A 24,120-nucleotide genomic window follows, 5' to 3' on the forward strand; every position below is an offset into this window, starting at 1 on the left:
GATGAGAACCCATCTGAGGCTTCTTGGGAGCTGACTGTATTTAGAGGGAGAGCAACCCAGTAGAGGTAACACCCCCAATCTTTCACCTGCCTTGATTCCTCCTCAAGGCCTCACATATACCAGGCTGCTTTCCATCTCAGGGCACCAGGCTAGCCCAGTGCTCCTCGCTCTAACTACACCATCTCACTGAATTCTGTGAGGCAGTTCCCCGTTTTACAGATGAGAAGAAAGAGGCTCCGGGAGGTTAAGTAATTTCTCCAAAGCCACACAGCCAGTACGTGGAGGATTTACAGACTTACACCTGCTGTTTGACTCCAGGACTCAGCTCTTAACCAAGGCACTGCCTCCTGGCCAAGACACAGAGAGTGGAAGTGACTTTCCCCCAAATCCTTGCCCCACCCCCACCCCCACCCTCACCCCTCTGTATAAATGTCCTAACTTCTTTGCCTCCATTTCTCCACCATCAGGGAGATGGTATTAACATTTGCCAACTACTCTCCTATTCTTAGGTCTCCTGGGGCAGATGCCTCAGCAGTCAGGAGTGCACCGGGAGCCGTCCTCTCTTTCCTGACCAGCTCCTGTGGGCCAAGCTGGCCCTGTGCACATCTGAGATCATGGAAGCCTGGCCCTCCTCGGCCTTTTCTTCTCGGCTGATGGACATCAGCGGGCTGGTGCTGAGGACAAGTGGAGGCGTGTGGGTCAGGGGACCAGGAACCCTGGCTGGAGAGACCTGGGATTGAGGGGTTCCTGTAGAAGAAGGGTATGGGGTTGGGGTGGAGGGAGCCTGCTAAGCGCCTGCTGCGTGCTAACCTGCCTGGGATGCAGAGCTTGCGATGCTGACAGTGGGGGGGGGGGGGGGCGGTTCGGGAACGTCTGCCCCAGCTCTGCCTTACAGAGGGTCTTCTCCATCGTGGGTTCATCAGACATCAGCCGCAGGGCTCTGGGGGAGACCAGGAAACCTCACGCCTTCCTGCCCTGGAAAGAACAGAGGCCAGAGGGACAGTAGAGAGACAGTCTGGAGGGCAGCCTGGGGAAGGAGGTGGCACTTGGACTGGATTTTGACCTGTGGAGGTGGTGGGGGCACGGTGGACGGGGGCACCCTGAGTGACACAAGGCATGAGAAAGCAGGGCGCATGGGGGGCTTCGCTTACCCAGGGCCGGCTGCTGAGGGAGAGGATGCTGAAGGCTCGGAGTCTGACAGAGAGGACCTCGGCCGGCTCGGGGAGGGCTGGGATGTGACTAGTGGTGGTGGCATCTGCTTGTTATGCGTGGTCCTCCGTCCTCCTGCTGCTCCCTGAGAGTGGATAGAGGGCCCATCTCAGGGTCAACTACATCTCACCTGGACACGCCTTCCTGAGGTGGCTCAGGCTCCTGGCAAACCAGCCTCTGCTCTCTGTGGGAACTCAGGGAAGCTGGCGCCTGCGCTGGTCCAGTCTGTGAGAAGGGCGGCGACCTCCCTCCCACACCCGCCCTCACCCCAGCCCACCCTCCCCCAGCACACCCACACTCAGCGGTCTCTGAATGTCCTGTGGGTGAGGGAGGGGGCTGGGCCTGGGACTGGGCATGGGGATCTGCAACAAGAGCTGTCAGCACATTCTCTTCCAAGAGACAGACCAGGTCCTTCCACTTGCTGTGCATCTTTGGATACGCTGTTTCTTCTGGGCCCCAGGTCTCCATCTATTAGAAAGGCCAGACTTAAGACCCTGCACCTGAGAGAAGAGCTATGGTGCCACTAATCCTCAGCTCTGAGCCCTGGCACCCACTGCTCTCTGCTCCAGGGTCAGCGTGAACGTGGCAAAGAACGAACACCCTGTTTACCCTAAGGAGATGGGAGAGTTTAAAGGACTTCTAAGATCTCACTTTTGGTGCAAGTACAAAAAAAAATTAAAAGAACAGAATTCCCAAACCACATGAATCAAATTTTCTCCAAAACAGACAGAGCTTTCCTAAGTGACAAAAGCTGTGCTCAGGAGAACCAGCCTTGAATGAGGGACAAGTCCACTTGGGGTGGGGGCAGAGGGAAGTCTCCCACTGTCCAAGCCTGGCATGGCTCTGCTGCAGCAGGGCTCCTGGCACCGCAGCTGGGCTCTGGCTCCCCTCCCGCCTGTTGCTTCATCCGGGCTCCTCTCTGCTACACAAGCTCAGCCTGGAGCAGTCCCCCCCTCCCCCTGCCTGCCGGCCTTGCCCCTACGTGCAGGCTCTCCACAGTGACCAGGACGGCCTCGCTGTCCTCCCATCCTTCCCCCACGCCTTCCCGAACTTTAGGCTCCATTTAACCAGAAACTGCCCCCTTTCCTGCCTTTACTGATACCTCATACATTCATCCGACAGTTAATGCGTGAGTATCTGCTATGGACTAGGCATAGAGCTGGGTGCTGGGGGACAGCCCTCCCCAGTCTAGTGTTAATGCCCCCCCCCAGCTCCAGGGCCTGCCTTAGTGAATGAGCTCTCTCTGTGAATCACCAGAATTTGGCAATATATCTTATATGAGAGCATTACAGTAGCCAGTCCCCAACACTTCTTACCATTCATGCCCTTGTGAGCTCTCTTTCCACATTGAACTGCTGTGTGACCAACAGATTGTGTGACCAACAGCTACTCTGCGTGACTTTTGAGGCTCAGCTTGTCTTGGCCTCTGGGATCAGTTACTCTGGGGGGAGTCAGTCACCACTTTATAAAGCTGTTCAAGCAGCCTGTGGAGAGGCCCACACTGAGGAACTGAGTCCTCCTTCCAATAACCAGCACCAGCCTGCCAGCCGTGGGAGCGAGAAAGCAGATCCCCCAGCCCCAGGCGAGCCTTCCGATGGCTGCAGCCCTGGACAACACCCTGAGAGCAACTTTATGAGACCTCAAGCCAGAAGCACCCAGGTTCTTGACCCCCAAAACAATAAAAAAAATGTTTTTTATTTTAAGCCACTAAGTTCTGAGATAATTTATTACACAGAAACAGAGATCTAATATAAGCTAATGTAAGCGTAATGTTCATTAGTGTTTATCATAATCTAAACTTAATGGTTGAGAGCATGGGCTCTAGAGCAGTTAGTGTTTACATCCTGGCTTTACTGTTTTCCAGCTCTGTATTCTTAAGTTAGTCCTTTAATCAGCCAGTGCCTAGACCTTCTCACCCACAGAGTGGGGGTGTTAACTATCTAAATAAAGTCGTGCTTAACATCAATCCACATGAAGTGCTCGGCACCACGGCTGGCACCATGGCAGTAAACAACGGAGTAGCTCTTACCATTGTATGGCCTGTGTCCTGAGGTGTGTCTGTCTCTGCCAGCAGAGCAGCCCCCAGCCAGTGCCAGCCAGATGGACCAGAAGCAAACTGCTCTTCCAGCTCAGCCCAGCCCTTACCCACAGCTCCCTGCTCCAGATTCTCCCTGCGAACTGCACCTGCAAGAGGGATCTCAGTCCTGGAAAACTTGAGGCTCTCTCCATACTCATGAGCAAACGAGGCTCCCCCAGCTCCCTCAGGAGTTGCTGGCAGGTGGCTGCAGGGCTCCCGGCCCTACTTAGGCTCTGGATGTCACTCACACGGGAAGAGGGGGCCACACCAGGACCCAGCTTGGACTGTGCAAGCAGAGAGTGGCCCCAGTTTTGAATATATACCAGGCGCCACCCCCACCAATGCCAGTCTGCTTCTCTGGGAGCAGGGAAGGCCCAAGGACACCAGCTCCCACACCCAATGCAATGGAACATAAGAGGGACCAGGTCAATCCTAGGTCCCCTCCAAGAGCACAACCAAGGTGTCTTCGGGCCAGAGCACCTATATTTGTCCCATCACAGTCCAACCCAAGCCACCTGCCCATAAGGAAGTCACAGATGTGCCTTGGAAACATTATAAAGTGGATTTTTTAGGAAGAAATTCTTCAGTGTAGCTGAAGTGTGACCAACTGACTTCTCTAGCCTCCTCCTCAGCATCCATCCTTGGGGAGAGCTGGGAGCGGGTGAGGGTGTCCCCTGGTGAAGGAGCAGGAATCCAGCCATCAGGGGTGTGCAGGCCAGAGGAAGGGGACACGGACCCAGCACCACAGGACAAGAGTGGCTATGAACACAAGACACACATGTATGCCTGGGCACAAAGAACTGTTTCAAACAGGAGCCAGGGTTCACATGCTCAGTGTCAGGAGCGGATGGGCACAGGCTGTCATTCCACATGCTTCAGCCGCAGGGACATCTGCAGCACCATGGGGTGAGCCTGCAGCTGGGGGTCAGGCTGGGGCACCAGGAGTCCAAGAAGGCAGGGCCTTGGCAGACTGTGCTGCACAACTGCCCTCAGCCTGCTGCTTCAAACGGTAGGGGGCCGGGGAAGGGAAGGCAGAGGGCAAAGAGGAAAGAGAGGCAGACTGGGTACATGCCAGCCCCTCGGGCAGCAGCTGGCTCTTCCCTGCTGCGTGAAGACTCCCCGAGAGGGGTGTAGGGGACGTGCTTAAGCATTCATGCCCGAGACCAGACAGACCTGGGTACGAATCCCAGCTCACTGTGTGAACCCAGGCATACTACCTAACCTCTCTGGGCCTGTTTCTTCATCTGTAGAATGGAGGTGACAGGGTCTATCCCTAAGAGTTATGGAGGTGATCTCTGTAAGGTGCCTGGTATATAGTAAATGCTCAACAAATGGAAGCTGCAAGCATTTCTCCAAAGCATCAAATTAGTGCACCAACTCCAACCCCTGTAGTGAAATGATTTATTTACAAAACCTGTCTCTGGTCTCTGCATCCCTTAGTTGTTCAGGGGACCCTGCTCCCTTCGTCTAGGCTTGGGACAGGCTACAGCAAGACCGATGGGAAGGTGTGAGTGCTGGACCAGGCAGAATCCCCTTTGTGGAGCCACTTTGGGGGCTGCTGCTCCCCAAGTCTCACTGGGCAGGTTTTCCAGCTAGGAGAGCCAGGTGGAAGCAGCCCAGGGTGGTGGGGTCACTTCCTGGGGAGTGTGGCTGAACACAGGGACAGGCTGAGCTGCTTCCCTCTGTTCCCCGAGGAGAAACGCAAACCGCAGGCCTGCTGAGCCACCCACCAACCAGCACAGGGTCTCCTTGTTGCTCAGCGGTGGACTGAGAGGAGATGGGAGAGCCTGCCAAGGACTGGGCTCCTCCTGCCAGCTCTGCAGGTTGTGGGCACTGAGGCAGGGGAGTAAAGGCCTGAAGGCTCTGGTCCCAGGGCAAACAGCTTCTCCCCAGCCACCTTGCCCTCAATGATCAGCAGGTGCTGGGGCTGACTGTGGTGGCTCCGGCTGCGCCAGGCTTGGGCAGCTCCCCGTGGGCTCCTGGCGCCCCAGTGGAGAGGCAGCAGGCCCCGGGCTGGCGTGCAGCCACTCCTCGGGGGTTCTGTTGTAAGGCACAAATCTTGAGTCACATAGGGCGTGGCCACTGAAGGTGGCAACACTGGAGAAAGGCGTGTCCAGGCCGCTGTCATGGGAGTGCCCTGCTGAGACCAGCAGGATGGGGCAGCAGGCCGGTGAGGACCCAGAAACCAGGTCCGGGCCTGCTGGGGCAGCCTGAGTCGGAAGGAGACAAGATGGTTAGCCAGGCCCCCAGGTTCAGCCAGACCCAGGCCTGCCTGTGTCTGCAACACCACAGTGGCCTTAGGGGAGGGAGGCAGGGCCTGGGCCTGCTCCACACACTGGGGGATACTCCTCTGCATCACTCACCCTCCAGGGCCCCCGGCTGGGAGGGGTGTGTCTGGGATTAGAGCCCACTCATCCCGCCCCCATCTTTGCAGTCGTGGGGCACGGTGCCCAGCTTCGTGGTGCTGGAGGGGCCTATTAGTAACAGGGAATGGGCTCTGGCTCAAATCCCAGGTTTGCTCTTTGTAGCGATTATTCCCTTGGCTAAGTCACTTAGCTTCTCTTAGACTCATTTTTCTCATCCATAAGATGGGAATAATAACCTGAATGAGCTCATCAGACTATTATTAGGATAGATGAAGTGATGCACATGAAGTATTTGGGTGCCTAGCAAGTCATAAGGATTACACGGGTGTTTCTGGAGGGGAACACCAGGCTCAGCCTGGTGCAATAGTCACATTATTGTATGTAATTTGCACAATGGCTCTGTGACTAGCTACTACTATTATCACTCTTTAATAAGAAAACCGAGGCTCATAAGGCTTAAATACATTACCCGGGCTACTGTCCTATTAAGCGGCCAAGCTGGGACTGAGGTATTCTCCCTCCAGCCTCTGTGCTCTAACCAAGGACACGCTGCTCTAGGAGCCCAAGCAACCCCTGGGGCGTGGGGAACTGGCCTGGCCTACTGGGGTCTGGGGCCCCGGGACAGCGGCCTGAAGGAGGCCGGGGGCCCAGGGCTGCGTCCCACACCTTTCTGCGGCTCTTCCACCTGGCCTTCCCCACTCACAGAGCTCCTGCTGCTTCCTGTCCTGCAGAAGCAGCCAGCCTGCTCCTCCCCCCTGCTGGGTGAGTCTTGGGAGCCCCTGCAAGAAAGGCTGGGGAAACTCTCCTCCTTGGAGCGGTAGTAAGGGAAGAGCCCGCCAGGTGGTTCGGGGTCCTCCCAGAAAGGCGCCTCCACACCCCAGTCTCCTCCTGGGTCCCTGCAGACCTGTGGCTGCAGGGCCGACTCCTCACCCAGGAGCTGCCCATAGGTGCGGAAGAAGGGCAGGTACTCCAAGTTCACCAGGGGCCCCTGGGGGACGTCGAGGTTGCTGAGGGGCTCGCTGCCCCTGCAACTGGTGGCCTGTAGTTGCTGGGACAGGGGCCCTGCGTTCTCCCCCTCCAGGAAGGTCTGAGAGGACGAGACTCCAGGCTCATCCTCGCCTCTCTTCGGGGATGTCTGGGAAGAGAAAGGCATTCCACCTGTTACTGCACCCCAACTTCTCCTGCCACTCCAGCTCCCTCCCCTCAATTCCTGCCTACATTGAAGGCCAGAGGAGTCTTTCCGAAGTGCAAACCTGAGTGTGGCTCTCCTGCTAAAACCCAGCCAATGGCTTCCAGCCACGATCAGGTTACCCATGAGCGGGCCAGCGCCTGCATTCTCACCTTACACCCTCTCCCCCTGCTCGCTCCACTGTGCACACACTGGCCTTCTTACCAGCCCTCAGTCACACCAAGCTGGTCCTGCCTTAAAGCTTGGGCCCAGATCTGCTCTCCCTCTCTCAGCTCAGAGGAGCCTTCCCAGTTCCCACCCTCCACCCCTGTGACTTTAGACCACCTGGCCCTTCACTTCTCCCACATGGAAATGTTCTTGGCCTGTGGTCTTCCCACTCTGTGTATTCAGTAGTCCTGTCTGTCTGGTGCTCCTGGCTCATCGTAGGCACTCAGTTGATAGTTTTCCAACAAATGACTGGTCTAATCTGATGACTCTCAGCCCATCTCCTGTTCCCTTCACTCTGTTCAGTCTGGCCACTAAGACCTTCTCTCAGTCCTTCAACTTGCCAAGCAGACTCCTACCACAGGGCCTTTGCATGTGCTAATGCTACTCCCTGAAATCTCTTCTCTCTCCTTTTTCCTTAATGACAACTCCTTCAGCTTTTGGCTCAAGGTCACTTCCTTACTTCACTGGTTTAGCTGCATCACTATTATTGATTCCCACTGCCCTCAATCACAGCAGTCAAGAAGCATTCATCTGTATGATTTGATTAATATCTCTCATCCCACTAATTATAAATTCCACCAAGGCCAGGCCTATCTGTCTTCTGTATCCTCAGGGCATAGAACAGCCCTGGGGTGCAGTAAATAGCTGGTCCTGCTTTAAAGCCTGGGCCCAGATCTGCTGGAAGGAAGGGGGTGGAGACAGGGAAGGAGGAAGATAGAAAAAGAATATTAAAGTGAGCATGGCCAGGAGCAGTCTTTTCCAGATTCAAAGTCAATAGGAGGGAGAAGCCATGTCTTGGGGGAAGTCTGGGGGGTGGAATGAGGAATTACTTCCCAGGCCATAGGGGACATAGAGGCCCAGAGCACCTGTTGGGGAAAGCCAGCCCATTCTCCATCTTTGCCTGTCTGGGCCAGGCCCAGAGCCGTGGGTGCACGGTGACTGTGCATCGCCCTGGCTTCTTGATCCCTGCTGGGCCTCTGGACCTTAAGTCCCCCTCCTCTGCCACAGGTCCTGTGTAGTCTATGCTTTTACGAATCCCTTGAGGTCACCACAGCCCCAATCTTAAATCCTAACCTGTGGTAAGAGCCTGCTGTCCCACGGCCTGCAAGCTCCTGGAAAGCAGGGACAAGGCCCCACACCCGAGTCCCAGGACCCAGCTCGGGCCAGCTTTGCTGAGTTTGTGCCACTCCCCTTAAGGTATCCCTTAGGCGCCTATGAGGACAGACTTGCCTTTCCAACTCTGCTGAGCCGAGGACACAGGACAAGCTGGTAGCAGTGCTGGGGCTGGAGTGCAAGTCTGCCCTGCTCCTAAGCCTGAGCTCTTTTCACTCTGAATTATATGGTATTGTGGGTTGAACTGAAGTCCTGACCGCTGGTACCTGTGTGTGTGACATGATTTGGAAACAGGGTCTTTGCAGATGTAATCGAGTTAGGATTTGGGTGGACCTTAAATCCAGCGACTGCTTGTGCTTATAAGACCCGGGAAATCTGGACACAGACACAGGGACAATATTATGTGACAATGGAGGCAGAGATTAGAGTGACGCTGTCACAAGCCAAGAACCACCAATGACTGCCAGCCACCACCACAAGCGAGGAAAGTGGCAAGGAACAGTCTCTTTCTGAGCTCCCAAGAAGGAACCCTGCCCACACCTTGATATGTTCAAAAATAAACCTGTGCTAAGCCACCCCCTTTGTGGTGACTTGTCACAGCAGCCCTAGGACACTAACTCAAACAGGTTAATTGGGTGGCTGGCCATGTGGATGAAGGGATTCGGCACAAGGAGAGGGTGGTAGGGCTCTTCCCGCTCCACCTGGTGAGCAGCTTGTGGGGAGAGGCTCATCGCCGTGACCGCGGTCCCGTGTGGGCTGGGCACAGCTGGGCCTTACCCTTCCTGCCATCTGGCGGTGCTGGCTCAGGGCTCTCCCTCACCTCAGCCTTTCCCGCCTGGGCCCTGGCTCCACTTTACCAGCGAGTCCTGGATGGAAGGAGGTCAGATGTGCCTCCACCAACTCCCCACGTGCTCAGTGCCACTCATACTGTCCCCGAGACACCGCCTCCAGCATCCCTTCTGGAGTCAGCAGTAGCCCCAAAGTAGCCCCGAGGTGAGGTAACCAAGCTTACTCTTCTGACTCTGGCTGAAAAGACCGAGCCTCCCTCCCATGTCCCACCCCCTGGCCTCCTTTCCCCCCCCCCCCCAGGGCAAATCCCCCTCTGCCAGTCAGAGAAGATCAGGGCATGAAGTCACAAGACCTGGTGTCAGGCAACAAAGCCAGATGGCTCCGTAACCATGGAGACTCCTGCTCAAGCGCCCAATACCTATGATCATCACCTGCCTCTTAATTCAGCCTAATCCAGGTTTCCCCCCAGAGACTCGGGGAAACAAAGGGAAGGCAGATGTCTTCTGGAATCAGATCAGCTCTCCCTGCCGGGCCAGTGAGCTCTTGGGGGGGGGGGCACGACTTGTGCCCAGAGACTAGTGGAGCACCCCAGGGCCTCACATGAAAGGGGGGGGGGGGTCTGTTCTGCTACCTGGGGCTGTCCAGACCCCTCCTTGCCTGAGTGCCTCTGTTCCCTCGGGGCTTGGTCTCTGTTCTTGCCACTCAAGGTCAGTCGCCTCTCCTGTGGTTCTTCCCCAGTCACCCCTGAGCCTGAAGTGAGAGGGACTGGCTATGCTGAATGCCGGCTTTCTCCCAGAGCCTCCATCTCTCCCAGGTCTGGTGCTCCTGCCCAGAGGGAAGGCACCTTCCAAAACTCCCATGTACTCCCTCACTGCAGACTCCCAGTCAGGAAGTGTACCACTGTTACCCCCGCCTTGCAGGGTGGAAAGTTGAGCCTCAAGTCTAGGACAGCCTGGAGAAGAGGGCCTAGAGTTCATCTTTAGCTTCAAGATTACTACCCCTATGTAAAGAGAAGGTAGAGGAAACCCTCAATTTTGCAGACCTCAATTTAACAGACTGCCGAGTTAATGGACAAAACTTCCGGACCATGTGTCATATGCGAAAATTAATACCCTGTTAATTTTAAAATGCTTTTAACCAAGATTTGCTTATAATTAAATTAACAGGGCTTTTTTGTTATTAATTCACTGTTATTTTTGACAAGATTTAGCAAGTAGGCCATATGTTGGAAAAACACCGTAGTAATTTTACTGACATAAATAAATAGTACATACCTACAACTATAGTCTACATATTTAAATCCAAGGGTCAACCCTTGTAAACAATGTTCGGGGAATGATTAGCATGTGATCACACTGCATTGGGTGAGGTAACTGGCTCTGCTGTCCCATGGTGTGGTGTGACTCTCTGCAACAGTTTTAACACCTGCCAGCAGTGTTGGGACAGGCGCTAAGCCACACCCCAGCCATGTGCATTTGTTTCCTCTCGCTGACTGGTGAATGCATGCATTTACTAGACCTATTCGATATAAATTTAAAATCACTGTAATACATATAAAAACACTTTTCTGTGAAATTAAACTTTTCATGCAAACTTAATTTTAATTACATAAATGTGTCTACATAAGTAAAAACAGGTAAATTAACTCATTTGTCAGTTTTTTAACATATGCATTGGAAAACCTACTTTATTATACAACAGACTTTTGGCTCTAACGGACACCCCGTTGCCCGAATTAGTCCATTTATTGAGGTTTTACTGTAGTGAGGTTTAAAGAGGTTAAGAATTCATTAAGTAGCCCAGCTGGCATAGCTCAGTGGTTGAGCATTGACACATGAACCAGAAGGTCACAGTTCGATTCCTGATGAGGGCACGTGCCAGGGTTGCGGGCTCGATTCCCCAGCAGGGGGCGTGCAGGAGGCAGCCGATCAATGACTCTCTCATCATTGATGTTTCTCTCTCTCCATCTCCCTTCCTCTCTCTGAAATCAACAAAAACATTCTTTTAAAAAATAATTCATTGAGTAATAAATGGCCAGGAATAAAATAGCAGAGCTGTAGTTCAAATTTAGGCAGTTAGCCTCTGAAGCTGAAGTACTTCCTTTGCCATTGAAAATGATTTTAGGTGATACATAGATGAACAGTTTTTATTTTAACAGCAAATATATTTAACTGAATGTATATTAGAAACATACAATTATCACATCAAAGCCATGATTTTATAGACATTTTTGCTTGGGATAAGGTAAAATAGATTTCTTTTTCGATAAAAAATGAGTCTATTCAAATACCTATCATTGGCTATGGCCAGACCATGCAGAACACTGGTTTGGTGACTGGCTCTGGGCTGGCCTCGGTGACTACACTGAATTTTATGTAAAGGGAACCATGCACCCCAACTTGCTGTCTTCATTCCACAGCAGATGCTAGACTTTGCCCTTCTCCTCACATATAGAAACTAAAGCCTTTCTGTGGGGCCGATGGTCTCCTTTACCTGCTAGAAGTGTCAGGTGACTTTCAGAAAATCACCTCCCTATGGCTGCTGTGCAAGTCCAGGCTCCGGGCTTTTGTAGCAAGCCCTCCGCAGTCCCAGCCGGCACAGAGCCCTGGAGAAAATGCACCTCCCTCTCCTGACAGCGGTGCTAACCCAAGCTGGAGCTCAAGGACCCCTACCCCCGTGTGCCTGTCCCCGGGCCTGCTGCCAGCTCACGAGGCCTTGGCTTCCCGGGGCTCCACCGAATCCTCACTGGCTCCTCACACTCATGGACCGGGGGTGGGGTGGGGGGGGTGATCAGGCCCAGAGGTGAGGGAGGACTGATTTGTCCAGGGTCGTAGAATGTGGAGCCAGGACTCAGCACCAGGACTTTAAACATATTCTCACATGTAACCCTCGCAATACGCAGGGGCAGGGATTTGAAGCTCCATTCTAGAGACGAGGTCAGCGTGGCTAAGGGTCTTGTCTCAGGTCCCTGACCCTCGAGCCTGTGCGTTTCGTCCCTGCTGTGCAGGAGGAGTCCCCTCTCTGCCCAGAGACCACTGTGTACATGGGGAGGGACACTAGGCCTCCCCAAGCCTCACACCTCACCTGTGTAACAGGGACCATCTGCCTTCCCTTGGCAGTGACAGTGCTGGGGGAGCTTTGGAACTCAGACTGTCCCTGACTTCCAGGGACATGGGCCCCCGCACTGCAGAGTACAGCTGGAGTTTGGAGAAAGCAGATTTTTTTTTAGGACCTTTTTGTTTTTGAGTGACACATTTATCACCGGAAGCAGCTCTCGTGGGGGAGAAACAGTGCCTGGTGCCTTCGGTCATGAGTCACTCGCTCAGGGTCCATCCAGAGCTAGACTCTTCCTCACTCCCCGTGTGCTCCTGGTGTCGCTCTCCTTTCCTCCCATGATTTTCTCACTTTCTATTGTTTTCCAGGGAAAAGCTCCAATAAATTCCCATTCTAAACTGCCTCACAGCAGGCACATGTGAGGTTTCTGCAGGTTTTAAGCATGTAAAACCACCCAGGGCGGCCTGTGGCCTTGATTTCTTCTTGAAAGGCCTGATGATGTGCTGAATTTTTCCCTCCTGCCACCAGAGGGGCTGCTCACCCACCCTGCTGCCAATTCGGATAAAAAGTTTGCAGAGTCAGACAGATGTTACACTTAAAAGTACTACCTGCTTTTCAATGCTGGCAAATCAAAGATGCACTTTTACAGGTACCAGTCACAGTAATGGACAGAGTCACTAGGGGGTTTACAGCTCTTACCTGAGCCCCCACTCTCTGTGACTCTCACCCCCACCCCCACTCTGACCCTAACATCCCTTGCCTATTTGAGGATGCCATTCGGATCCCTCACACAGGGCCTCTATGTCACCTACGAGCTGTTTTTTCCCAGGGTTCTACTTGGGACCCTATCCCCCAGCCACTCCCATTCTGGCCCTTAAAACTCTGATCCTGGACAACTGTAGCCTCTTTCAGCTGATCCTGACCTTCAGACGGCTCCCCTGCCAACCTGACGGGCTACCTGAGCTCTCCTTCTAAATTCTGATTTTATCCCATCACTTCCTTACTCAACAACCTTGGTGGCCTCCTCTTGCCTGGGTCTGGCATTCTAGGTCTTTCACAATCTACCTGCTCTCCCTGCTACTGAAAGCCAGCTCCCCCCTGGGGAGCCCTGGACTTAGACTTGCTGTGCCCCTAGCACACCCAGCATGTTCCCCCCTGTGCCTTCTTTCACATGGTAGCCCCTCTCCCACCAAGCCAGCCAGCAGCCTTCCTCCAACCACCCGGGTGGCCACAGGCGCTGTATTAGTCTGCTCAGGCTGCTGTGTGCAATACCACAGACTGTGAGCTTACACGAGTTTATTTGCTCATAGTCCCAGAGCTGGAAGTCTGAGGTCAAGGTGTCAGCAGGGGTGGTTTCTTCTGAGGCTTCTCTCCTTCGCTTAGGGGTGGCTGGCCTGTCCCTGTGTCTTCACATGACTTCCCCTTTGTGTGTGTCTGTTATAAGGGCAACAGTCATGTTAGATTATCGCCCATCCTAATAACCTCATTTTACCTTAATTATTGCTTTAAAAGCCTTACCTCCAAATAGGATTACATTCTGAGGTACAAAGGATTAGTGCTCTAACATATAAATTTGGGGGGACACAATTCAGCTCATAACAGGTACTCAGACCTCTTCTGCCCCCTTTCTCAGACTATGTTACAGAGAGAATGGCTGTGATCTCCCAGGACAAGACCATGACCTCCTGCTTCTTGAGCGCCCAGTGCTACTCAACTGCTGTCCCTGTCCCCCTTACTGGGCATTTGCCTCCAGCCCTCTGGGTGCACTGAGGCATAGGGCTTTGGGGCCAGACAGACCTTCCTTTATATCCCAGCTCTGCCACTTACCAGCTGTGTGACTCTGAGGAAGATACTCAGCCTCTCTGAGCCTCAGATTCCTCAGCTATAAAATGGGATACTATTAGAATAAGCTTGTTATGAGAATTAATTTATAGAACAGTCGTAAATTGTAACAGTGCCTGGAATATAATAACCCACCCACAAATGACAGTGATCATTATTGTTACCTCTCCTTCGAGTCCCCAAGCTCCTCACCCACAGCTTCCTGGTGTCCCCGAACCTTTCAGTTTACAGGATATAGACAGCAACGTGAAGACTGGCTTAGCTGACAAGGCTATCATTGCTCTGGGGACACAGGCCAGGAAACCCTAAAATTATATATATATATATAAAATGTTTTACCTCTGAACAATATATATATATATAATGTTGTACTTACTTTTGTGTGTTCTCTTTAAACATACCAGTCATAAATCCAATCAGCTATTACAGAGATATTTTGTTACTATAACACAAATTTTACATAAAATGCACTTAGTATTACTTTTAAGTAAGAAGGAAAATATATGCCCTACTGTTCCCTCAGAACTCTTCCATGTAACTTTTAGTGAAGGAAACAGGTACTTTCCTAGTTACCCACAAGGGGGCAGCCTAATTCCATTTCTTCTGGAACGAACCCTTCAGGTCATTATTAAAGATCATTCAAAACTGATACTCCTGTGTGGCTGTTTCCTTCAAAGAAATGAAATTTCCCTATTCATGGAAGATGCCATTTTTTTAAAGCTGACAACTTGCAGATGGCCGTTGGTTTAAAAACATTTCAGAATCATTTATACACACATTCTCCCTGAAGTCAATCACTGAGGATTCTAACAAATGCCACATCCAGAATCTAAGAACATTGTGGTTTTCCACTAGAAAGTCAAGCAAATTATTTAAATTCACAGGAAAGAGGAAAAAAATCATCTTTTCTCAACATCAAACAGAAAACACTCTCTCTTTGAAAATGCAAATCCCTTAAACATATTCAAGAATTTTAACAAGCATCTCAGAAACGATCCCTATTACTCTTTGAAGACTTTAAAGCATTTTGTTTAAATAGTCGCATGCCATTCCAGGAGGGGGAGGTGGTACCCTCTTGGAAAAAGGAAGAGCAGAGGCTCACTAGGCCCGTGGAGGGGTTGGGGCATCGGCTCAGCGAGACACGGCTTCCATTTCCCATCTGGTCTGCATCTGGGGTAGAAACGGCGCAAGTTCTGAACTGCAGGGAGCCTCGAAGGGGACAGGAGAACAGAGAGTCTTGGAGAACCTGAACGTCTCCCGGCTCCACTCCTCCAGCTGAGCCTCTGTCCTGGGGGTGGGGACACGCCAAGGGGATGAAGCCCAGGCGATGGGAAGCCAGAGGTAGAAAGTGGGTTGGTGCTCAGTCCTCTTTTGAGCTAATGACCAAATGGCTTCAGTTAAGGAACTGGGTCTCCTCGGCCTGAGGTCAGAAACACAGAGCAATCAAGAAGACACCAGTTATTTTACTCACCGAAGTTTTTCCTAAGGAAACTATTGAAGATATTTACAAAGATGTGGTTTTGAGATATTTATCACAGTGTTGTTTATAACAAGGAAAAGTAAATAATTTTTTTTTTTTTAAAGGAAAAACCTTTAAAATATCCAACAATGGGGAGCTGGTTGTATAAATAATGCTGTATCCATACAAGTAAATATTATAAAACAGGTTAAAATTGTAACATTGAAATGGGTTTATTGCCATGGAAAAAGAGTCACTATATTAAGTGAAAGACAGCTGGTTATGAAACAGTCTATGCAGGACACAGATTGCAGTAGACTCGCAGACATTCTCAGTTCTCTTTTTATAACTTTCAACCTATTAAAAATAATATATGAAATACATGCTAGCCATAGAAAAGTTACATTTAAAGAAAGAACCCAAAATTCCTATCAAAACCCCAGTAAGATATTTTGTAGATATAGGCAAGATTATTCTAAAATTTATATGGAAAAACAAAGGAATCAGAATAGGTAAAATAAATTTTTTAAAAGAATAAAATGGGAAGACTCATTCTACCTGATTTAAGATTCTTTTTATTGATTTCAGAAAGAGGAAGGGAGAGGGAGAGACAGATGGAAGCATCAATGAGAGAGGGTCATTGATCGGCTGCCTCACGGGGATCAAGCCCGCAACTCGGGCATGTGCCCTGACCGGGAGTCGAACCTTGATTTCCTGGATCTTAGGTTGATGCTCAACCACTGAGCCATGCTGGCCGGGCTGATTTAAGATTTACTGTGTACTCACAGCAGTCAAGATTGTGTGGTTTTGGTAGAGACACACATAGTCAATGAAACAGACAAGAGAACCCCGAAAGAGACCCACACAAATATGTTCATCTGAGTTTTGACAAAAGTGCAAATGCAAATTAATAAGAGGGAAGAGAGTCTTTTCAACAAACGGTGCTGGAACAACTGGACATCTGTGGGCAAAAACAAAAAAGTGAAACTTGATCTAAGTCTCATACCTTATGTGAAAACTGAATCACACACTTAAATGTAAAATGTAAAACTATAAAACATTTAGAAAAGAAACAGGAGAAAATCTACAGGGCCAGAAAAGAATTCTTAGACATAACATCAAAAGCACAATTCCTAAAAGGAAACACTCATAAATTGGACTTCATTAAAAAGAACAGCTTTTGCTCTGAAAAAGGCCCCGCTAAGAGGATGAAAACCAAGCTACAGAGTGGGAGAAAATATTTACCGATCATGTATCTGACAAAGGACTAGTATCTAGACTATGTAAGTAACCTGCAAAACCAAGCAGTAAAAAACCAACAACAGACAGTCCAATTCAAAAAGAAAAGACATTTCACCAAACAGGACACGCAGGTGACCAATAGAGCACGTGAAAAGGTGTCAGCCACCATCAGCCACCAGGGAATGTACATTAAAATCACAATGAGAGACCGCTACTCGCCTATCGAAATGGCTAACATAAAAAATAGTGACAGTGCCAAAAGCTGGGGCAGATCCACGGCCGCTGGGCCGCTCAGGCACTGCTGGTGGGAATGGACAACCGGACAGCCTCTCGGAAAAAGGCTGTGAAGAGCTGAACGTGCCACTACCATAGAGCCCAGCAATGGGACTCGGGGCATTCACCCCGAGAAACGAAGGCATGTTCACACCACACCCCCGCATGGCCATATGTAGCTGTTTTATTCATAGTAACTCCAAACTGGAAACGACCCGACAGCCGTCCGTGGGTGGAAGGTTGAACAGAGGGGTGCACCCACCCCACAGACCACTACCCCCAATGAAAAGGGGAGGAACTACTGATCCGCACAACCGGGGGACTCTCTGGGGAATAAGGCCGAGTGGAGGGCCAGTCCCCAAGGGCTACGTTCTGTATGACTCCGTCTATGTAACAATCTTGAAACGACAAAATTACAGAGATGAAGAAAAGAGGGGCTAGGATTGATCAGAGGGGTGGGGTAAGAGAGCTGCTGTGGCTGTCCCGGCAACAGGAGGGAGCCCGCGGTGATGGAAGTGTCTGCGTTTTGACTGTCGCGGTCAGCGTCCTAGTGTGACACTGTGCTCTAGTTCTGCAAAGCATTACCACTGGAGGAAGCTGGGTAATGGTATGTGGGACCGGTCTGTATTATTTCTTACAACTGCATGTGAATCTAATAATCTCAAAAAGCTTAAATAGAATAAAAAGGGCAGGGATGAGACTGTCCCCAGGAAATGGCAGGCACGCGCCTGTGTACTGTGCTGCTCTGGGCTTCGTCAAAGGCCTTACATCTGCAGGGGACCCAGATGGGACATACTGTGTATTCCAGGGAGAGCCACAGCATTGAGGTGGCACCGGGGTGGCAAGAGTCAAGGCCATGGGGGGTTCCCCAATGGCCTAGTAGTCCCCTATTGGCAGCGCTCAGCAGGAGGGGACGAGGGGGGGATGGATGGCCGGGCTCACCCCAGTCCGCTCCAGCCACCAGATAGAGCCAGCCAGGCACCACCCTCCCGGCAGAGCCTCAGTGCAGTGACACCTGGATCAACCCTGCCCACAGGTGGGATGAAACAGTGACACTCTCTTCCCAGGTGAGACTTGGGAGCCAGTTTGTGTCCATCAGTAACCAGCAAATGAGGAGGCGTGGCTCGCTCAGGGCTGTGTCTCCCAGACCTAATGGCGTGTTTAGCTAACTGTCCTTAACAGAGCAGCTTTCTCCAATTAACCACAGGCAGGTTTTTTGCAAGCTCTAGCAGTCTGCCTAGTAACCAAAAGGTAAACATAACATGACTGATTACTTTACAAGGTCCAAGAAATGCTATTTTGATCTGTTAACTGCCTCTAATGAGGACACAGCCATCAGAGATGTAAACAAGGGATCAGCGTGAGGGGACTGAGAGGAGTTTGGAGGGAGCACTGCATTTAGAAGCTACTGTTTGCACTAGAGGGCCAGCCACGTGCTGCGCCCTGTAGCATGCAAATGCAGGTGTCTGACATACCGAGGCACAGGACACAGCCCAGGCGGATGTCCTGAGGACAAGGAGGCAGGCTGTTTGAGTGACGCAGGCCAGGAATCCCAGAGAGTGCTCTCTTTGCTCTAAGCAACACTAATGCTGAACCTAAAATAAAATCTGTTCCCACTGGCCTTCTTTCTCTTCCCACAATTCACCCAGTTGTTTCCTACCCCAGGGCCTTTGCACTTGCCATCCCCCCTGCCTGAGTGCTCTGCCTTCAGATCTGGACAGATTCCTAGGCCTCAGCATCCCTGCCTCTTCCTCAGAAGGGCTGCTCCTGGCAATTCCCTCCAAATTGCTTTTCTGGTCCCACCTCCACTCACAGTCCCTATAACATCTCAACTTGTCTCCTTTGTAGAATGTCCTCAGGAAGTATCTTGTTTACTGGTTTATTATCCTCACCAGGGTGAAGGGTCTATAGAGGAAGCTTGCCTGTTTTATTCCCAGTTATCCCCATTACCTGACATAGAAAGTTTCAGTAAGTATCTGTTGAGAGAATCAGTGAATGACGCTCTCTTTCTGTAGCAGCTTTGGTTCTGCCCAGGAAGGCTATGGTCACTCTCAGGGGGGTTTGCTGCCTGTGGGAGACTCAAAAGGGCAAAGAGCCCCCACCTTTTGGAAAATGCCTTTGGTAGGAGCTTTTGCAGTAAGTCTGACAAGTCAAGTCAGCAGGCAGGCTGGGCTCAGGGCACCCAGGACTGTGTTTTGTACATAAGCAAGTCTGTGCTGTTGGCTCCCATCTCCACCCACGAGGCTGGGCTCAGTCACTGTCTTCTCTCCTGTTCCTGCCCAGTGCCGTCTATGTGACAATACCAGCATTTTCTAAGAACAGAACAGTTGGATAATTCTAAACCTCTCCTTCAATTTCCACTGTGGTCTGTTAAAATCACTTCCCAGTGACAAGGACAGAGTCCTGGTCACAAGTCGAGAGACCCAGTTCTAGCCTGGCTGTGCCAATGACACACCCTGTGACCCAGGATGAGGCCGTGCCATCTCTGGGCCTGACCTCTGTAAGGGACACATGGCCTCTCGGCTCCCATCTCAGCCAAGCCCTCTTTCCTGCCCAGGTTCCTATGGGGTGGGAGAAGGCCCGCTTTCCCCCAGAGAGAGCATTATGGTCACTGCTACGGACTGAATATCTGTGTCCCCCAAATTCATATGTTGAAACCTAATGCCCCATGTGATTGCATTTGGAGGTGGGGACTTCGGGAGGGGATTAGGTCACTAGGGTGGAGCTCTCATAAACGGGGTTCATGCCCTTAGAAAACAGACCCCAGAGACTTCCCTACTCCCTCCACCATGTGAGGGCACAGCGGGCCCTCAGCAAGCACCAATCTGCCTACAACTTGACCTTGGACTTCTCAGCCTCCAGAACGGTGAGAAAATAAATGTCCGTTTGTTAAGCCACCCGGTTTGTGATATTTTGTTACAGCAGCCTGAACGGACTCAGGCAGTAAGGCTCCTTGGGCCCTGCAGCCCACCTTTGGAGCCTTACGCCAAACTCTACCCTGGAGGAAAGGCCCTTGAGGGAGGAGCCAGTGGTGCCAAGGCTCACCCACCCTAGAGGGGTGGCTCCCAGGGGCGTGGGGCTGGGCCAGACAGACAGCCGCTGACACTTGAGAACTATAACACTTCCAATAAGGCACTTCAGCCTCCTGAGCCTCAGTTTCCTCATCTGTAACTGAGGATAAGAACAGTAGTAACTGATGGGATTAAACAAAATAATGGTACAAGAGAACCCAGTGCCCCGCACGGGGTAAATAGTAAATGGCAGCTCTTAGTAAGATGATGATGATGATGGTTGTGGTGGAGGAGAAGCTGAAGAAGATGAATTCACATTGCAACAAGCCAGGCAAAGAATGCTCTCTAGCTGCGCTGCTGACAGAAGTGCACGTGCAAGGGTCTGGGCTGAGCCTCTTTGGAAAAGGAAGGAATTTGTTCGCACAAGGCATGAAGAGCTCCAGTCCTGGAAAAGCAACGTGCCTTCCCAAGGAAGCATTTTAATGCCAGGTGTTCTAGAGTCAACAACACGGAGAAATGAGAGAAATAACCTAGATGCTTGTTCCCCAGCCGGTCTGGCTCTTACAGGTAAAGTGGTGCAGCCACCCGAGGGATGGTGAGTAAAGCCCAGGAGCCACAGGACGAGCCAGTCGACAGGGCGCCACCGAGGCCCGAGCAGTGACGGGGGCCGGGGCTAGGAAACACGGGGACGCGCAGGATGCGAAACTGTGTTCTGATTACAGCTGTTTAGAAGAACGTCTGTGACGGACGGGCTCTGAGAGGGAAGATTAAAAGCAGTCGATTTGCTCGAGTGACGGGATCAGGCGTGATTAAAGCAACGTTCCGGTTATGGTTGTTACACTGGGGTCTGTGCCATTCTTAAGGAAAAAAGAAAGAGGGAGGATTGCCAGGGCGTGTGTCCCTTGGAGGTCCCTGGTGCCCCCCCATTCTCTCTCTCTGTTGCTACCATTCAAAATGGCTCCAACCCAGACAGGGCCCAGTGAGAGGGATTTTGCAAATCTACAGCAGCTGAAAGAATAGCAAGTTGATTAACCAATGAAAAAAACATCAAGGTTTTCAGCACAGTGGGGAGTTTAAGGAGACAGAAGGGCAAAGGGAGGTTTGGGGGAGTCAGACCATAAAAATATGTGTTTGCGAGGAGCCTCGTGAATCAGGAAACCCTGAGCCCTCGGGTGGAGGCCCCGGGGCCCGGCTACTGCATCAGCCAGAAGACACCTGGCCACGCAGGCCTCTCGGAGAGGAGATGCTGCATAAGGAGCAAAGTGGTCCCTTCGGCACATCAGGTCCCTGTGCTCTGGCTCTGTCTGGGGACCACCCCCTGTGGGCGGCCACGCTGGAGAGAGGTGCATTCCCTATAATAATCACTCATGTTTGAAGCCACAGCAGCAATGATCCCATTATAGTCCTGATAGTCAGGGGACTTAGAGAATGCCCTCGAACGCCAACCTTGTCCTCCCATCGCTGGCACCCAGCCAGGCTGTACCTCAGCTCAGCTGTGACGGGCCCAGGCTCTCCAGGAGAGGAAGCCGCGTCTGATGAAACAAGACACTAGCCGGAGGGCCAAGGCCACGGCCACATGTCCTTGTAAATGGTGGAGTGCGATTCAAACACGCACCATGTTCCTGACCGTCTGCCGTAACGAAAGCTGTGGAGGGGCAGCCTGGAAAGAGGAAGGAAATAAAAATGCAGGCAAAACTCCCTCGGTTCACACAACCCCCCCAGCGGCCCTGGGGCAGCAGGTCAGGCTGCCCAGGAGGCACCAGCTGCTGCTCATAGCGTGAGAGGCTTGGGGCCAGGCCGCATGGGACTTCGGGTGGATGGGCCAACAGACAGGCCAGACAGCCTGACACCGCGCTTTGAGCAGAGTGAACATGAATGAAAAATGTCAGAGATGCAGAAGAGAAAAAGATTCCTGACCCCCGGCCGCTCAGTTAGCCGGTTTGCACACAGATTCAGGAGAGAGAGCCTGAGATTGTTGACAACAAAGGCAACCGCAGTCCTGTTACTCCAGCGTGGAGTCCAGAACGCTGCTCAGGGCTGCTCTGGAGCCGGCTGGAGAAGCGTCCTCTCTGCTGGTCATTTCTGGTTTTCAGCACCACGTGGCAGCAAGTATTAGGTTCACAAGGACCATTGATTCCCATGAAGAGCCACCTTACTCCTCTGTAAATGTGCCCTCACACAAGGGTCCCAGGTCACAGCAGGGGTCATGCAGTTTAGGTGGAAGGACACTGAAGTCAGCCTAAGGCGTGTCAACTCTGGCGTCAGCTTTGGGTGTCTCTGGACATGTCAGATCTCTGGGACCTGGGCTCCCATCTATCAAGGGGATAGTTCCCTTCATGCTCCCTCGCCACATCGGGGCAGAGGGGGTGTGAAAGGCCCTGCAGAGTGACATGGGGATGAAGTCAATGGCATGCTATGTAGAGCTGGGCCCTGGAATCGGATAGGCCTGGGTTTCAGCAAGAACATGGCCACGTTGGACCCTGGGACAGTTCCTTCATCTCTGTGAGCCTTGTCTGTCGCATGAGACCTGAGGACCCACGTTGGGGTGAGGGGCAGCTGTGTAAACTCGGGGTGTGTATGTTCTGTGACTCGCCCAGCAAAGGGCCTGGTGCCTGCCACCACAACCTCCTCCACACAGGGCTCTCAGGCCCCCAGTGGGGCCCTGGCAGCAGAGCCAATGGGCAACAGAGATCCCTCCTGTGCGTCCAGGCAGCCAGCCCGCCCCAGCCCACCCCAGCCAGCCTGGATCCAAGAAATGGGGGCCTGTCTGTAAGGCCTGAGGCATGGGTCTGGGTCAACAGAATCAACCCTGAGTGGGGGCGGGCCCTGGGGGAAAGTGCCCCCGCCCCATATCAAGGAGCTCAGCTGCTACGATGAGCAGGGGCTGGAGTGATTTTAGGCTTCAGTGTTTTTCTACCTCAGCCAATTAAAAGAACCAAATGGATTATACACAGTCTTCAGACAAATGGTTTTGGGGGGACTATTGATCCAGCTGATCTATGAGCCCCTTCAGAACCTGGGTCAAAGGAAGCTTTTCTGGGTCAACGGCAGCCAAGCTCTGCCCCCGGCTGAACAGAGCCTCGGCGCCCCTGAGCTGGTGCAGAAGTTGGCGTTTGAGTCGTCCTCAGGTAACGTCACCAGTAAGTTCTGCGACTTTAAGTAAAATGACTTATAACAAAACTAGTTTGACCATAGGCTAATTGATATAAACAAGGTTAAGTTCTTACAGCCTCTCGTCAATGTTACAAGGAAACAACGTTGAACAAAAGGACGTTATTTGAGGACCTGCTGTATATCTCTGCCATGTGAGAAGAGGGGGACAGGGGCAGGTGCCATCCACAGGGGCCCTGCGTCCCCCCTCCTCCCTGCCGCATTCCTGAGCAAGTCCAGGCGTTCCCCTGATTGAAGGCTCTTCGTGCTCTCAGCCCCTGCCCCGTCCCTCTTCATGCACCAGCTTGAGCACCTTCCCTTCATGCCCCTGCTGCTCCTTTGAAGGCACATCCCGGGGGGAGTGGGGGAGCATCCTCGCCCGCCCCCCACTGACGCGCCCCATCCCTTCCCTCAGGGCTCGGTGAGAGGGACGGAAGCCAGGCCTCGGTTCCTCCTGTGTCTCCTGCGCCTGCTCAGCAGCCCCCGCCCACTCCCCAGGACGCCGGGCACGCACACACTTGCTGCCCCTGGCACACAGGTGGGCTCATTCCCCGCCTTTTAAGTCAGTTTGACTGAATTTGACAGACAGTGGGCCCTAAGAAAAGCCCAAAGGGAAAAATCAATCCTTGATTTGTAAAATGAAAATGTAGGCTGGCTATTTTAATTTCTGTTTTCAATACTAGCTATTTTTTAAATTAAATGTTGCATTTCGAGATGATTATAGATTTGCATGCAGTTGTAAGAAATGAGAGACCCCTGTGTCCTTTACCCAGTTCCCCTCAATGATAAGTAGCATCTTGTAAAACTGGTGCAACATCGCCACGAGGATGCTGACACTGACACTGCACAGAGCGTCACCCTGCCCTCAGTTTCCCTTGTACTCGAGTATTTAGTTCAGTGTGGCTTTGTCACGAGTGTAGGGTCATGTGTGCATCAGCACAGTCATGAGACCACTTAGTTCCAAAGCCACCGGGTCTCCCTCCTGCTGCCTTGTCATAAGCACATCCACTCCCTCCTACCCTTCACCCTGGCTACCACTAATCTGCTCTCCATTTCTAACATTTTATCATTTCAAAAACATTATACAAATGGAATCTACAGTATGTAACCTTTGGGACTGGCTGTTTTTCACATGGCAT

The 24,120-nt window shown here is 51.9% G+C and overlaps 1 long non-coding RNA gene across 1 annotated transcript in view; it reads right to left on the reverse strand.

Annotated features, from left to right (window-relative positions):
• The window catches only part of LOC107525377 (uncharacterized), a 256,707-nt gene that overhangs the window by 2,781 nt on the left and 229,806 nt on the right, over nt 1-24,120 (reverse strand). The window contains exon 8 of the long non-coding RNA XR_015714360.1: nt 1,152-1,294. This is a non-coding gene — a long non-coding RNA (uncharacterized LOC107525377). The remainder of the gene's footprint in view (nt 1-1,151; nt 1,295-24,120) is intronic.

Source organism: Miniopterus natalensis, chromosome 4, assembly GCF_054644295.1.
Source record: "Miniopterus natalensis isolate mMinNat1 chromosome 4, mMinNat1.hap1, whole genome shotgun sequence".
NCBI lineage: Eukaryota > Metazoa > Chordata > Mammalia > Chiroptera > Miniopteridae > Miniopterus > Miniopterus natalensis.